Raw genomic sequence first — 17,158 nt, 5'->3', positions numbered from 1 at the left:
AAAATCATGCTTTCTTCAAACAATGAAAACATGCCAGCCCTTTCCCCCAAAAGAGTAAAATCCGTCTTTGCCTGATGTTTCTTCCTCTTCCAGTTGAATCACATTCATTCCCCCTTTGATATCCTAACCTAAATACTTAGATTAAAAGTTGACTACTATCAACACATGTTACCTGGTAGTGGGATGGAAGAGGAAAGAGAAAAATATTGGTTAATACATACACAAAAATATTCATGTCAAAATAAGGAAGAAATACTCATTTTTTATTACAGTCATCACTTCAGCAACAGTCACTGGTATTTGTAACTGTCTTCTTCACTATTCATTCCACATTTCCTTTGCCCTCAGCAAGCACCACACCTCAATGTTAGCAGGTATCTTGCCTGGTGGAGTGATCCATAAACGCTCCTTCCCAAGGTCTCTGGACCATTCTCTGTCTTGCCTGTCCTGGATTGTTGCAATTTTCCATTGACTTTTAATCAGAGTGCAGCGAGTTCTGAAGGGTCTTCCGAGGGCTTTCCTGCATTCCTCAAATACTCCTCCTTACTTCCATTGCGTAGAACAGCCCAGTTTTCCCTTGTGGTCAGGATCAATCACCCCACTCAGTAAAGTAACCTTCTTTACCTGTTGACCCGCTGTCCTGAGGATCCCCAAATGGCCAGGTGGCAGTCTCAGTGCCCACTTTAATACAGCCGTTATTGCACCTGTTGCTGAAAGCACTTCTCTCTCGGGAACTAAGACTTCTGGATCAACTGATACCAAAGTTACAGAGATGGGTGGGAAGCAAAATGTTCACTAGTGTATCCCTAGGTCTAATAGAGGAGCCACTCCCATTTCTACCACTTGGTTCCCAAACCTGCAAGAAACAGCACCATATATTGTTTGCTAATTTAGATTATATGCCATCCTGTGAAATATTATCCAGCTCCTCGAGGCATTGTCATCCAGCTGGCACTGAAACTGAATATTCAAAAACACGTTCTACTGTCCCATCAGGTTAGCTACTTCAGGGTAAAACCAGTGAGTGAGCATGAGCCCAGGGCCACTGTCAAATGAGTTCTTGGTCAGAAGCAATGTTGTATGGAGTTCCATGATACAGAAGAGGTATTCCGGAAATACACACAGATGGTTGTTTTAGCAGAACGACTGTAGGCAGAGAAGACAAAACCATAATAAAAGTGAGTATCTATTCCAGTAAGAATAAAATTGTTGCCGCTCCCATGATGCAGAGATCCTGTGTGATCAGCCTGCCGTCCTGTGGTTGACTGACACCTTCCCTTCTTGCCAACGGGGGACTGGTATTATATCACAGGCTGAGATGTTCTTTGCTATTGGCTTTTGGGCACTCAGTAGTGGTTATAGCCAGGTTAGCCATGATGAATGGAACCCATGTTGCTGAAACCATCCGTAATATGCATCTCTGCTTGTTTGTGGGCCCATTGCGCAACCCTTGAATTCCCATTTGTTTTTTTTTTTAAAGATTGTATTTATTTATTTGAGAGAGAGAGAGCATGGGTGGAGGGGAGGGGCAGAGGCAGAGGGAGAAGCAGGCTCCCTGCTTAGGGAGCCTGATGCAAGACTTGATCCCAGGACCCTGGTATCATGACCTGAGCCGAAGGCAGATGCTCAACCAGCTGAGCCACCCACGCACCCCTTAGAATTCCCATTTGATTATTTTTTATGATTTTCATTTTCTGTGTGTGTGCGAAATTCTTTATTAAAACACAGAACAGGGGCACTAGGGTGGCATAGCTGGTTAAGCGCTGAACTGGGTTTCGACTCAGGTCGCAATCTCAGGATTGTTAAATCAAGCCCTGTGAAGGGCTTGGCGCTCAGCACAGAGTTGGCTTGAGAATTTCTCTCCCTCTCCCTCTCCCCCTCCTGCTGGTGCTCTCTCTCTCTCAAAATAAATAAATCTTAAAAAAAAAAAAAACCAACCCAGGACACTCAATGATATTGTATATTCTTTTTGTTTCATGTATATTATTTATATATAATTATATAAAATGTACATATATAATGTGTTATATATATTATATATACGTGAGATATATCTCACATATATATAATATATTATATATATCATATATGTATATATATCTGCTAAAATTAATATCCTGGGAGTTGGTTTCTCTATGAGAGTGAGAACAGAGAGAGAAAAAAAGCACAAGCAGGAGAGGTGTAGAGGGAGAAGCAGACTCCCTGCTGAGCAGGGAGCCTGACGCAGGGCTCGGGCCCAGGACCCTGTGCGGGATCATGACCTGAGCTGAAAGCAGACGCTTAACCAACTGAGCCACCCAGACACCCCTATTTTTTTCTTAAGTGTGAATTAAATGGGCCTCAATTTTTTGTCTAGTACTCTATTGTTTATAGCACACTTTGAATGATACATTGTAGAGACTCCAGATTTTGATATCTTCCTTCAAAGAGTGTAAATATTTGTTCTACTAACCCATGAGCTCGAATTTGTGTAGCACTGGATTTATGTTTCCTCTGGGTGATCTTTGGAAAGTCCAAGGTGTTTCCCAAAGCTCTCTAGCTTGGTGTTACTCAACCAGGAAACCCGGCTCCTCCGCTAATCTTATCAGGGCTTGGTTTTGACGTCTGTTAGGGAGGGTCAAGAGTAAGCCTTACACTAAGGTGTGGTTTTCACGTTTCTGGAGTATCAGCTGAATGCTCAGAGTGGTAGATTGTTAACAAGGCCTGAATCCTAACGTTGCCAGCACTGATCTCTAGGATGTATTCTGTTTTCCATCTTGTAGCATCTGCCATCTAGTGAGCCTTGGGTAGTAGCTCTCTGCGCATGAGCAGCCCTACAGTCAGCAAGTGACCTGCAGGGGACCCAATGTGGACTTCTGAAAACTGGCATCCCAACTCTTTTCTCCTTTCTGATGCTCTGCTCTGAAGATTCCCGTTGCTTCAGCTGCCCTGATTTTGATCTGTGCCTTCGCGGCTCAGTGTGAACACCGTATTCTGCTGGGATTCCAGCTTGCCGTACCCTCATCAGATCATTTCCCCAACCCTCTCTCAGGGAATCACACACAGTCTTTTGCTACCTCTGTCCAGTGTCTGAAAACAGGTGCTTCACATATTTTGTCCATTTTTATGGTTGTTTGAAGCAAGAAGAGTAATCTGGTGGTATTACTGTGTTGTAGTTGTGAATAGAAGCCCTGAATTCTTGCCAGTACACTTAAGGTTAAGGTGCCTAAAATGGCTGGCTCAGTTGGTGGACCATGAGACTCTTGATCTCGGAAGTTCAAGCCCCATGTTGGGTATAGAGGCTTATTTTAAAAAGAATGAAATTTTTTAAAAAAAGTGCTTTCAAAATTTTTTTAAAAGATAAAATGAAGGATTTTACATAGATTACTAATTTCTATTTATTAAATCCTTGTTTTATTTATTTATTCATTTATTTTTAAAGATTTTATTTATTTATTTATTTGTCAGAGAGAGACCACATGCACAAGCAGGGGGAGCAGCAGGCAGAAGGAGAAGCAGGATCCTGTTGAGCAAGCCCTGGGATTCTGACCTGAGCCACAGGCAGCCACTTAACTGACTGAGCTACCCAGGGGTCCCTAGATTACTGTTTCTAAATAATTTGAATACTATTTTCCACATTTACAAATGATCTAGCCGAAGGGTTTTGTTTTTACTTGAACAAGTACTAAGAATGATCTGGGAGTGCTGGACTCACTTTCAGCACGGTGACCCAACAGTGCCACAAGGAGATCTGAGCTAAGTATCCTGTTCTCCGGGCATATTCCCATGGTTGAACTTGAAGAGTGGCAGGATATGCCACCCCAAAATATGCCACTTTGACATAGCGATTGTTTTGAGCTAAGGGCACTTAAAAAACAGCAGGTGCAAGAAGAGTGCTCTGACCTCCCCTTTCTTTCCTGAAAGCAGGAGATAAAACTCCCATGTGAAAGATGCCCTCCTCATACCAGGAGGAAAGAAACATTCCTGCCATGTGAGATAGGAAGTCAGGGCCCAGAGAAATCTGTACAGACCTTGTTAAAATAAGTTATATCTTCCTTTAATCTTCCCATATATTTTGCTTTTTCACAATTGCCTCTCTGTTCAACCTAGTATAAAAACACGCAGGCCTACCCACTTCTTTGGATTTTCATTTTCCTATTGGACCTCCCACGTTCGTGTAAAAATCAATGTGCTTCTCTCCTTATGTCAGCTTAATTCTCAGGCCCATTGGAGTCCCTAAGATGGCACGGGTAAAGTTTTGCCTTACCTACAGACTCTCCTAGGACAACGAAAGAGAGGATTAGCAAAAAGACAACTGTAAGGTGCCTGGTCCTGGTACACGAAGGAACTTTGTGTAGGCCTAGTAGACCTAGTAGAAAATGCCAGAATTCCCAGAATCAGATGGGTGGAAGAGTGAGAAGCTGCTTTGAAAGACAAAGGTGGATGGGAGGCCCAGAAAGACCAGCTGTCCTTACTGGGGACCAGTCCCTGGAACGTATCTCTTTCCCCCCTTCCCCAGTTCCGCAGCCCTTGTTCTGAATCCTCCCTCCCATTCTCTTCCCCACCAGCGCTCCTCGATGCACCGATGCACTGGGTCTTTTCTCCCAGGCATGCAGATTTTATTAAAGATTTTTTTTTTTGACAGAGATAGAGACAGCCAGCGAGAGAGGGAACACAAGCAGAGGGAATGGGAGAGGAAGAAGCAGGCTCATCGCAGAAGAGCCTGATGTGGGGCTCAATCCCAGAACACCGGGATCACGCCCTGAGCCGAAGGCAGACGCTTAACTGCTGTGCCACCCAGGCGCCCCCCAAGCATGCAGATTTTAAACCTTTTTTCTACTGAGGACTCCTTTGTGATCTGCTGAAACCTGCACATGCTTCTTGGAATAAGGCTTTTAAAGATTTATGTATTTGGGGGGGTGGCGGAGGGAGAAAGAATGTTAAGCAGACCCCAGGCTGAGCCCCCAGCGCCACACCGGGCTCAATCTCACCACCCTGAGATCATGACCTGAGCTGAAATCAAGAGTCCCAGGCTTCACCAACTGAGCCACCCAAGCGCCCCAGGAATAAGGCTTTTAATGTGTATAATAGAACATTTAAAATTACAAATGAAATCAGTTACCTTCAAATCCAGTTGTCTTCGTGCCTTTTCCCGTGGTTTGATAGCAGCAGAGGGAATGAGGTAGCATCTGAGCTGAGCAGCTGAGCTTAGGCAACCAACCTCCCCTGCCCTGACTCAAGACGATCCTAGAGTTGGGGTGGTAAAGAATAAGTATCATGGGTTGTTGCCAGTCTCAGAGAAAGTGAATCAACTGGACATCATTATTCTTTACCATCCGAACTGAAAAAAAGTAGTGATTCCTGGGAGCCGAGATCCAAGCGGAAGGGACCGCGCGCCCCCTCGTGGCCACCGTGGGGCTCCCCACGGCTCCGGCCACGGCTGGTCCCCAGTCCGAAGACAACCAAATAAAATGCACTGGACGCTGGGCGATGCTCAAGACCTTAAAATGAGAAGTCGTGAGCGCTCCAAACTGAGCTAGCAAGACGACGAAAAGTAGATGCGCTTCTTTTTCCCCTAGCAGATTGGAACCGTTGCCCAAATAATAAATATCTGAGCCAACACCTCGGCGTGTGCTGATCAGGAAATAGGTTTGTAGAGAGTTCGATGATTTCCTCTGGCCCACAGCTGATTGGAACTAAATCACAATCCCGGCCTAGGATCTTCCTACTTCTGAGCTCAAGGAGGGACCCGCGTAGTGGATAGAACGTGCTGCGCGGAGACGTGGTCCGGCTGAGAGAGCAACTCCAGCCCCCTCTCCCCCACCCCGCGCCCCGAGCCCCGCTCCGGGCCTTTTAGAAGGGCCTCTCCCGGTGCTAGTTTCCACCCAGACTGAACCCAGACTTCCATAGAAAGGACGTCTAGGTTAAAAGGATTTTCAGTCCATCTCAAGGGGTCCCACCGAGACTTACCACGGATCCTCAGCTCCTTAGCCCTGTTACTGGAATTTCCCAACCCTCCACGACAGTCGTGGGCACTTTTGTCTAAGTTCTTTAAGCACAGGTGAAAGTTGACGTGACGCCAAGTACATTTTCTGTGCCCCAGCCCCGCGAGTTCTCCACCTCTTCTTTGGGGGCTGTTGGGGAAATAAATTGAAACTCGAACACACTTATTAATAAATAGCGTATTATTAGCTACGTTTATAAAGAAAAAAATACCTGAGTGCATGCTTGTAGGTAGCCTGCAAATGGCTACAAAGCTATAGGGAACATTCGGCTCTATTTATGAGGAACTGAGCTACAGCTGTCATCGTCCTACTCAGTACAAGCATTACTCACTTTACCCCAGCAATAATATTAAGTTCACTCGTACACCCATTTCTTCAGAATTCTTTATCAGCCTCTCCTGCGGTTGCCTCTGAGAGTGCACCTCCTTGAAGTACGGACGGTTCGTCACATCCGTCCAGGTTCCTCTGCGGGGCGCAGGGACCGGGAGGGCGAGCGCGCAGCCGGCCGGCTCCGGGCCGGGGGCGAGGGGCTGGGACTGGGCGCGGTCCCCCCGGGGGGACGGTTTGCCGCGTTTCCTCCCCTCCTGCGGCGAGCAGGGAAGGTGGGCGCCCCAGCAGCTCCGAGGACCGCGTTCGGGAAGTAGCCAGGTCTAAAGGGTGACATCTCACGGCGCTGCCGTCTTTAAACCAAGCATTTAAAAGAAGAACAGCTGTCTTTTTGAGTGGAGAGCAGCAACCGCACACAAGAGACGGCAAGTGGCGGATGATGGAAATTAAAGAAAATCGGCATGTTCAGTTTTCTGGGCCATTTTGTTCAGCGGCTGGAGTGCTCGCGCTCTCTCCACCCGCCCCTCACCAGGCTGCCCCACGCCCCCTCGCTTCCTTCTCTTTCTCCAGCTTCACCGGTTCGACCCTGGACACCCCAGCCCCGGGCCGCCGAAGCCGGACTGAGGCTGCGTGGCGGTCCCGGGTGGGGAGCCCAGGTCCATCCTAGTGCGCACGAGTCCAAAGTCGGATCTTCGCCGCGTTCTGGATCAGCTCTGGGAACAAAGCGCGTGCGCCTCGGAGAAACCCCTGCCGTCTTCCCTCTCCCGAGCCCCTCGTAGGACTAAGAGCTTCAAAGCCCACACTGGAATTCTTGGCTCGCCTAGGCCCCCACGGCGGAACGGATCCTTCACCAGGCATGTAGAGAGTGGTCAGTAGGTGCCCGGCCCTGCCCAGGGGCACGGGGTGCAGCCCGAGCCACGCCCGAGTCCTGCCCCGTTGAGTCCACACCTTAGTGGCATCGAGAGCGGGCGGCGAGGTGGGGACAATGGGGGTAGCGCCCTTCTCACGCGCGGCCGCCTTGTCCCGTGGGGACTCACTGTGAAAGCCACGAGTAGATCGGAGCTAAGAACGGGGAGGAGGATGGCTGCAGCCCGAGAGGCTGCGGGCGACCGCTGGAGCCAGGCGGCTGTAGAGGCCGCGAGGAGCAGGCGGAGAGGCGCCGGATCCGGCGTTGAGGTCGCCGAGCCCCTCAGGTGATTGGCCCGGTGTCGGGGTTCAGCCATATCCAATGACACGACCGGTGGCCTCAGTGTCTCCCGCGCCTCCGGTTTCCGGAGCAGAATGAGATGTCCCTTAGAGGTTGGAAAGCAATTTCTGAGATCAGGAAACGAGTTTACGAAAAAGAGTTTCCGTGTCTCTGTGGCGCAATCGGTTAGCGCGTTCGGCTGTTAACCGAAAGGTTGGTGGTTCGAGCCCACCCAGGGACGGCGTCTTTTACTAGCAACCTGTTAGTGACCTTATTTATCCACTTTAAATGAGACTCCGAAGTATGCTTCCCGAAGACTCAAGTTGCATAAAAGTACCTAAAAGAAGGAGTTTTCAGTAAAGGTGTTTTTTTCAATAGTCCGCGTCTGGGCCTTACTTATCCCAGAGGCACTGCAGAGTCCCTCACTTCCCGAAGCTGGGTTTTTACAGCAGCACATCCTGGAAACTAGAAAATCCCAAGAATTGAGAACAAAACCTGTCTTCACTCGCGATGAAGCCTCTAGTTCTAGGTGGAAATTTTGGTTCTTCCACCATGTGGCTTGAAAAAATTTTGAATTTTCTGTGCTTCGCTCGATTTCTTTGTCCATAAGAGGGGGCAAATAGGAGTACTTCCCTCATGGATTAATTTAAATTTTAGTGAGATATGCATATAAACTGTTTGACCACTTTATTAAACATTAGCTACTTTAACTCTTTTCAGTGGCATCTCATCACCATTTCTGTTATTTACCTCATTCCCTTAAACAAATGCATATCTTTTCATGGTATGGATAGGTTATTGTGGTGTTTTTAAATTTATTTTAAATTTTTTTTGGATGGGTTATTGTAGATACAAACACTCCTTAAATGTTGGACATGACATTGATTCTAATGTTTACTGTTATAGAAATGCTTGCTCAAGAGCATCCCTATACAAATATCCTTATCACTTACACATGGATTTCCTTAAAAGAGATTCCTGGAAGTGGACTTTCCTAATAAAAGTATTTGTCCTTGCTAATTTTGCTAATTCCTGACTGATTGCCCTCCAAAGAAGTTGTACCTAGTCGTATTCCCACATTCTACAAGGACTCTTTTCTTGGCAACCCAAACTGACATTGACCAGCAGTACAAATCCATCACTTTTGCTTGGGGACTGTTACTGCTTGTTGGTCTCACACACTGCTAAGTCTTGTCGGTGAGGGGCTGGTGCTCCCATAGTCTCCTATGTTCTCTTGGCCCCTGGAGATCCTGGGGGAAATAGTTCATACAGTTGGATTCATAGAGGTACAGTTCCCAGTGTTCCTGCCGCAGAGAGCCCAGGCTTCTCACTCTTCAGAGGGGGACCTTCATGGGTGGTCCTGAGCCAAATAAAAATTGGAAAGGAGAGATGTTTAAAATTTTCATCAGATTGAGACTTCAGATAATGAATCTTTTAATTTTTTTCTTATGGCAGCAAGAGGAGAGACTGTATTCTCAGGACTTTATTTGGGAGAACTTAATAATTGTACCATTCTATTGATCTTGTGGAATTGTTCCCTCTATGCTGGTATGTGACACTTGTTATAAAACCTTGACTGGTGAGCTGAGCTGAACAAGGAGCTGAAGGAAACTTCTTGTAGAAAACAGAAATAGGGGATGCATTCTCAGATTTCTAAAGTCTTATTTTGATCTTTTCAGAGGTTTGGGCTGGTGTCCTAGCTGAGGCTGCTGTAATACAATACCATAGATTTGGTAACTTAAACAATAGACATTTATTTCTCACAGTTCTGGAAGCTGAAAAGTCAAAAATCAAGGTGGCAGCACATTCAGTTCTTCGTAAGGTCCCGTTCCTGGCTTGTAGATGGCCGCCTTCTCAGTGTATCAGCAGAGGGCAGAGAGAGGAGGATCTGGTGACCTTCGTATTTTTATAAGGTCTCCTCGTGGGGTGCCACCCTCATGACCTTATCTAAACCTGTTTACCTCCTCAAGGCTTCACCCCCTAGTACCATCACACTAGGGGTTAGGGCTTCACCATATGGATTTGGGAGGGACACAAACATTTAGTCCACAGCAGGTGGTGACATAAAGAGGCATTTACTGAGTGTTTAAAATGCCCTTTATATAAGTGACCAGGTTGCAGACTTGAGAACAGTCACGTGTAGGTGGGAGCAGAACTTGTCCTGTAGTTCTTCGATTTTTTCCTCCTAGAAGAATTGTGTGTGTGTGTGTGTGTGTGTGTGTGTGAGAGAGAGAGAGAGAGAGAGAGAGACAATGGAAAACAGGGATTATAAAAAGACACATGAAAAAATTCTTATTTCCTCTGCTCACGCTCTCAGTTCCCAAAGGCAAAATACTAACCTGATTGTTTTTAATAAGCAGTGTTATTTTTAATAAAATAAAGCAATTGTATTTTTCAGTAAAGTTAACAAGCATGGCTTTATTACTTTTATAAGAAAGTAACTACCTCCTTTATAAGTATGGATTAAAAACCTCAGGTGAACCAGGCTATCTTCACGGGCTGTAGCTCAGACTTGCCTCTAGGCTGCTGAAGCCACAGGGCAGGCCATTAACTCACAGTCACTGCCGGGCCCCTGACAGCATGGGCAACCCACTTTCTCTGGGAAATTCTTAAAGCATCATGATTCAGAAGTTCCACAGGGTTTTCTTTCCTTTCTTTCTTCCCTGATCTACTTGTCTGCTCTGAGCTAGAAGCTCACAGATATTCATAGCCCCCTCAAAAAAAAAAAAAAATCTTAAAAAAAAATCCTGCATTTCAAGATTCTAGTCACATTACCAGTACTTTTGTGGAAAAGAGAATCCACCAATGATATGAAAAACATACATCAGTTACAGAACTTTGTTTTAATGAAGGTGGAGAGCTCTGATAAGAAAATGGGGTTCTGACAAAGATGGGAGGAAAATGAAACCTAGGGTCTATAATGACCTAAGGGAAAGAAAGATTGAACCAAACACTTATGCATCTCCAGTCCAGACATCACACAGGTCTGAAGACAACAAGCAGGTATGCTCAAATCAGTGAGATTATTCAGGAAATGCAAAATCTTTTTGACAACTTGACACCAAAACGCAGCTAATGATGAAATTATTTTACAATGAAAATCTCAGAAACATGGAACTGTACCACACAAAGCATGAATCCTAATGAAAACTACAACTTTAGTTATTAATAATGTATCCGTACTTGTTCAGTTGTAACAAACCACACCAAAGCAGGGTAGTAACATAGGGGAGTCAGCGGAGGAGAAGGAGCATACGGGAGCTCTATACTTTCCGTTCAGTTTTTCTGTAAACCTAAAACTGCTGTAAGAACTAAAGTCTGTCAACTTGTTTAAAAACCTCAAGAGTGAAAAGGCCGTATTTGCGTGGTGTTCTGCGTTTGTCACTCCCGATCCATTCTCACCATTATCCACCTTACTATATGCCCCAGAAAGTTAACCTTTTTGAACCGCACAGAAGGGCTCCTCTGCCCCCTGGCTTCCTGTTAGCTACAGCCCATGGGATGCATTGATTGGGGTTGGCAGGGTGGGAAGAATATGAGGTCAGGGTAATTATTTTCTGCAGGCTGACAGTGATTGTGTTCTTTGCCACGCCTCAAAGCTACAGCTGTTGTTTGGTGGCACTGTGTACTACAGCCTGAGACACAACTATCACTTTACCACGTTCTAGAAACGTCTCTCTGGGTCTCCACAGCTGCTATTGCTGGGATACCACGCCATCTTTTCTGTGGTTACATTCCCCACATGTGGCCCAGGAATCCTGAGCTGGGAAGTCCCAGGAAACCCCCCTAATTCTCAGCATGGCTGGCCTTCAGAGAACCTCAGAGAATGTTCCACCAAAGCATCTTCGAGGTCACCGCATCTCTGTTCCGCTCATTGACTTTAACGTCTTTTAATCAGTGATTGGCTATTTCCATCTCTGTAAACAAATATTGTTAATTATTCATTTTCTAGTGTTAGGTACTTTATCTCTCTTCTATCTACTCCTTCTACACGGACCGTGCACGCACACACAAACACACACACACGTACTCACACACATTTTCCCACTTCCCTATCTTCCTGATTGTGATGATTAATTTTATGTGTCAACTTGGCTAGGCCATAGTACCCAGATATTTGGTCAAACATCAGTCTAGATGTTCTTGTGAAGGTATATTTTAGATAAGATGAACATGTAAATCAATAGACTTTGAGTAAAACAGATTACTCTCCATAATGAGAGTGGGCCTCATCTAATCAGTTGAAGGCCTCCGGGGAAAAAGCCCAAGGTCCCCCAAGGAGGGAGGAATTCTGCCTCCAGACCCTGCATCAAGATTAGAGCTACAACATCAACTCTCCCTGAGTCTCCAGCTGCTGGCCTATCCTGAAGATTTTGGATTTACCGGCCTCCACAATCACATGAGCTAATTCCTTAAAATAAAAGTTTCTCTCTCTCTCAATAGATAAATATAGATATATAGATACAGGTATAGAGATTTTATATACACACATATATATCTCCTAGGTATGTATATATATTTATGTATCTTCTGTTGGTTCCATTCTCCGGAGAGGTCTAATACATCTTATATACTTATATCATAATTTTGATGAGATCAATGATTATTATTTTAAATATATAGAAACTATTGGGGCGCCTGGGTGGCACAGTCGTTAAGCGTCTGCCTTTGGCTCAGGGCATGATCCCAGCATTCTGGGATCGAGCCCCGCATCAGGCTCCTCCGCTATGAGCCTGCTTCTTCCTCTCCCGCTCCCCCTGCTTGTGTTCCCTCTTTCGCTGGCTGTCTCTCTCTCTCTCTCAAATGAATAAATAAAATCTTAAAAAATATATATATAGAAACTATTAACAGATAAGCCACACAATTTAATGTGATTAATTTTTGTGTAACATTTTCTCCTGGCATGAACAATTACCTTATTTTTCCATTTGCTTAGTTTTCCATGCATTTATTACTAAATCATAACTGTTCTCTTTCCAGTTCTGTATATCTCCCCTCGACACATTGAAACGCACAGTTTTGTTTGTTTCTTTTTGTTTTTTTTCCCCAAGAAGTCTCTCCTGACACATCCCTATCTCCTCCAGTCTGGACCACTTGACCTAAGAGGCCTTGCCCACAGCTGTCTCCCTTTACTTCAGCATCATCTTGGGGGTTCCATTGCCTCGTTCTTTTGTTAGGTCCTCTGCTTCGTGGGTTACAAGTGGTCTTCTTTCTTCATTCCTTCCTTCCTGTTCATGGTGTATGTCCTCCAATAACTTCTATAGAGAAGTTGCTTAAGAACTAAACTCTTTGAGACATTATATGTCTGAAAATGTCTATTATATCCATATCCATGTTATATCCATTAATTGATATTTTACTAAATAGAGAATTTTAGGTTGAAATCATATTCCCTCAGATTTTTCAAAGCATCGCTTCATTGTTTTCTATTTTCTAGAGTTGCTGTTAAGAAAGAAAATATAGCTCTTCACTGCTGTCAGCTTAGAGCTGGCCTGACTCAAACACCTGGGCTGTGATGTTTTCCTGTTAAAACTACAAATTTCCCCCGAACACCACCATGAGACAAAATCACTCTCTAATCATGATGAAACCAAGGGAAAAAGAAGAACTGTTTCATGATTGTTGGAAGGCAGAGGAACTGTCAAGCATCCCCCAAACCGAGAAGGCACTTTGAGATGGAAAAACAAATCAGACAACAGTTGACACAGAGTTTTTATACTGGCTAACTTACTGGCGGGAAGGATCGGCCCATGATCCAGTCAGCTGCTCAGCTATTCTCCACAAAAATCCAGACCTTCACTCACAGATTGTATAAAGAGATGGGACCAGAGGGCGGGCAGAACTGTGAGATCAAAGTGTACGTGCAAACGTGATTAACAGCTAACGTTAACAGACCTCCTGGTGCCACCTGTCCATCAGGAGGCCAAAACTACGTCATTGAAGTTTGTATCTTAATGGGCCTTCTGGAGGCCTCAGCAGAACTCTTGGTGCTCTTGTCTCCTCTGTGACCCCAAGACATGTACGGGAATCTTTGAGGTGGGGCGGCTTCCGAAGAACATAACACTAGACTGAGCACCAAGCGGACAAGTCAAAATGCCGACCAAAAATGGAGTCAGTATGGCCAGCATTCCTACACCGATCATGTCTGAGCATGAAGAGAACACAGTCCAAACCACAAAAAAAATGACCAAACTTCCCCTTCCTTTCCCAACCACTGATAGTAACTGCTGCTTCTTTACCAATTTCATATTTGGCTCTGTTGCACTCCTCCCACTTTTTGAATAAAAATTATTGAGATTTCCAAAGGTAGAATTGCCCCACAGTCCCCATGGTGTATGTTGTCTCCCTTGTTGCAAGGAACCAACAATCCAGCTTTGTTTAATTGCAGGTTTGTTCCTGATGGTTATACACTCGAGCGCATCAACACTGTAGAGAAGGCAGTTGGCATTCTGCTTCTTGACTATTTACAATAAGCTGTTCTCTCACCTGCCTTCCCAAGAGCTTACAGGATCTCCTCTTTGTCCCTACTGTTTTGAAACTGTTTGATCTATTTTAGCCACTATACTGGGCACTTAATGGGCCCTTTCAATAGGGGAATTTGGATTTCTTGTGTGTCACTCCAGCGGTGTTTACGTATATACAAGTAAAAGTGTCTGTCTCTTGCAACCTTTTGATACAAGCGATTGCACATTATAAGACTGTTCCTTTGGAATCTTCACTTGATTTATTTCTCAGTGAATTTAAGTTAGCTTTTGCTGTATAACAAGCCATCCCAAACTTATTGACTTAAAATAACAATAATTTCTTATTTTTCAGGACTTCTGTGAGTTGGAAGTTTTTCTGTTCTGGGCCATCTCATTTGGGGCTGGCTGGTAGGACGGCTCTGTCACCTGTCTGAGGCACAGCTGAATTGACTAGAAGAGCAGGGATGGATCTTTTTCTCCTCGTGATCTCTCCAGCAGACCAGCTTGAGCCTCTTCAGATCATGGTCTGAGGGTTCCCAGTGCAGCAAAAGGAGGTGAAGCCCCAGCGTGCAAGCATTTTTCAAGCCTGTGCTTGCCTCAGGTTTGCTAAGGCACCGACATTGGCCAAAGCAAGTCACAGAGCCAATCCTGGATGCAGACGGCTGGACCGATAAGCTCCACCTCCTGACGGGAGGAGCTGCAAAATATTACCACCGTTTCTTTTGCATCACACCATATTGGAATAGCAGGAGCTTCCTCGTTCTGTTTTACAGCTAGCCCAACCATATTTAAGTGTAGAGTTTACATTTAGTTGTGTATTTAGTTACCCCCCCCAAACTGGTGGACATTGAGAGAGGTTTCCAGTCTTTTACTTAATGAAAAATGCTCCAGGAATAACCGTGTATATGTTCAATTTCACACACGTGTGTAGGTGTAAATGGATTAATTTCTAAATGTGGATTTTAAAAAGTAAAAAAAAGTTTGTTTAAATTTTTGATAGATGTTGTTAAAAGGGCACCCTGTAGAACTTGGACCAATTTACCCTTTCATATTTAACCTGTCCAACGTATTAAACTTTAAAAAATTTTAGCATTTCTTGAAGGTCAAAAGTGTCATTTCAATGTTGTTTTAAATTGCATTGCTTTCATTAATAGCAACCCTGAATATTGAGTATCTTTCCTTACGAGTAATAGAAATGTATATTTTCTATTCTTTATATGTTTACTATTTTTATTGGGTTGTTGGCTTATTTCTTGTTGGTTTGTAGTTCTGTAAATATTAGGAAAATTAGCCTTCTGCATATATATGTGTTCCAAGAATGCAGATGTTGGATACGGTTTGGTGAAGTTGGTGAAGCCACAGGAGGAGAGAAGCAGGCTTGAAAGGAGGAAGTTTATTATACTCACGGTCCCCAAGAGGCGGGTCATGTTGTGCAGCACAGGGCCACACAGGGGCATAGCCAGCTGGGTGCTCAATTTTACAGGTGGGGAGTAGAGACAGGAGGACCTGTGGGTCACTGTCTTTACTGGGTCTTGGGTGGATCCATGGAAAGCAAACCAAGAGACGACGGGAACAGAAGGTTGGGGGTGAAGGAGAAAAGAAGAGAGGAAGGGGAATTAGAGTCCAGCAGTTGGGTTTGTTAACAAAGGGTTTCAGCTGTTTTGGGGTATGAGTTCACAATTAGGGCAATGAGAAAGACGTTAACCACCAAAGCAAGAACTTAAAATGGAGGGTTTTTAACGCAATGCGAGTTGTAAATATTTCCCCAAATTTGTTTGGACTTTTACTTAGGCCTGTATGATTCGATTTGTGTAGTCAAATTCATTGATATTTTCTCTCAGGACTTGTGGATTTATGTCATAGAACAGCTTTTTTCACATACAGACCAAGATAATAAAATAATTGTTTCATGTTTCTACAAGAACTTTTATGTTCCTCTTTATTATTATTTAAATCTTTGATTGATCTGGAGTTTACCCCTATGTAAAAAGCATGATATTCACTGACCGTTATTTCCCTGGATACCTACCTAGTTATTCAAAACTGTTCATTAGAATTATTGGTTCAAAACCCTTTTTCTAATATATTACATTTCTTCATGTATTTTGGGATATTTCTGGATTCTTGTACCATCTATTATTGTCGATTCATACATGGTATCTAAATCTCTAATATTTCATAGGATTAGTCCTTCGTTATTGCTCTTTTCTTAAAAAAAAAGAATTTCCCTATTTCTGCTTGTTACTTTTCCACTTAAAGTTTAGAATTATAGTGTCCAGTCTGAATTCTAAAAAGCTCTTTTTTGGGGGCGCCTGGGTGGCACAGCGGTTAAGTGTCTGCCTTCGGCTCAGGGCGTGATCCCGGCGTTATGGGATCGAGTCCCACATCAGGCTCCTCCGCTATGAGCCTGCTTCTTCCTCTCCCACTCCCCCTGCTTGTGTTCCCTCTCTCGCTGGCTGTCTCTATCTCTGTCAAATAAATAAATAAAATCTTTAATAAAAATAAAAAGCTCTTTTTGATATTCTTATGAAAACCATGTGAACTTCAGACAGCAGATTAAGGAGAGATGTTCTCTTTGTGACGTGGAGTCTCCCAGCCAAGAACGTGGTGTGTCTCGTTTTTCCGGGAAGGAGGCTGCCCGGACGCAGTGGTTCCTGACCTTGAACATTTACCGAAATCACCGACAGGGCCTAAGTCCCGGGTGGTTGGGCCAGTCCGGGTTTCTGATGCCGCAGGTCTGAGGCGAGGCTTGAGAATTCGCGTGTCTCTCAAGTTTCCGGGCGAAGCTGTTTGTCCCGGCACCACACTCTTGAGAGCCACTGGCCTCACGTATTGATCATCTCGGAGGCGGTTGGTGGGAGACTGAAGCATAGTTGCAAACGTAAAAAAAAAAAAAAAAAAAGAAGAAGAAGAAAAAAGGACTGTCAAAAGGATCCTTAGGGGAGGGAGGCGGACGGCTTGTATGAGGAGTTAAATGTCCTCGTTGCGGTGGAGAAGCCTCTCGACCCGTGCCCAACTTGGCTCCCGCTCGCCTCGAGAAACCCCTGGAGCCAGACCCATTCCAACCCTGAAAGGAGGCTCGGCAGGGACAAATGCAGCGCAGACTCGTTCAGGCTTTCCGGGGCGGGACAAAGTTCTCCAGCCGATCAAGAACTACCTCAAAACCCGGGAGCGCGGCGTTGCAGCACCCACCCCGC

At 44.8% G+C, this 17,158-nt stretch overlaps 1 long non-coding RNA gene and 1 other non-coding gene across 4 annotated transcripts; one reads left to right on the top strand and one right to left on the bottom strand.

The window, feature by feature from the left end:
• Positions 1–242: 242 nt before the first annotated feature.
• On the bottom strand, positions 243–8,531 carry LOC105239895. Of its 3 annotated transcripts, none has more exons than XR_004620485.1 (3): positions 5,313–8,531; positions 5,102–5,226; positions 243–1,146 (listed from the first exon to the last, which is right to left on the bottom strand). It is a non-coding gene; the product is annotated as an uncharacterized LOC105239895 (long non-coding RNA). The 3 variants fall into 3 exon arrangements; XR_858804.3 differs by having other exon boundaries at positions 5,950–8,520; XR_004620483.1 differs by having other exon boundaries at positions 5,102–8,525.
• On the top strand, positions 7,665–7,738 carry TRNAN-GUU. Its single transcript has one exon. It is a non-coding gene; the product is annotated as a tRNA-Asn (tRNA).
• Positions 8,532–17,158: the final 8,627 nt, after the last annotated feature.

Source organism: Ailuropoda melanoleuca, chromosome 2, assembly GCF_002007445.2.
Source record: "Ailuropoda melanoleuca isolate Jingjing chromosome 2, ASM200744v2, whole genome shotgun sequence".
Classification (NCBI taxonomy): Eukaryota; Metazoa; Chordata; class Mammalia; order Carnivora; family Ursidae; genus Ailuropoda; species Ailuropoda melanoleuca.
Note: the sequence above shows the minus strand (reverse complement) of the source record. Positions and strands in the feature narration are given on the sequence as shown.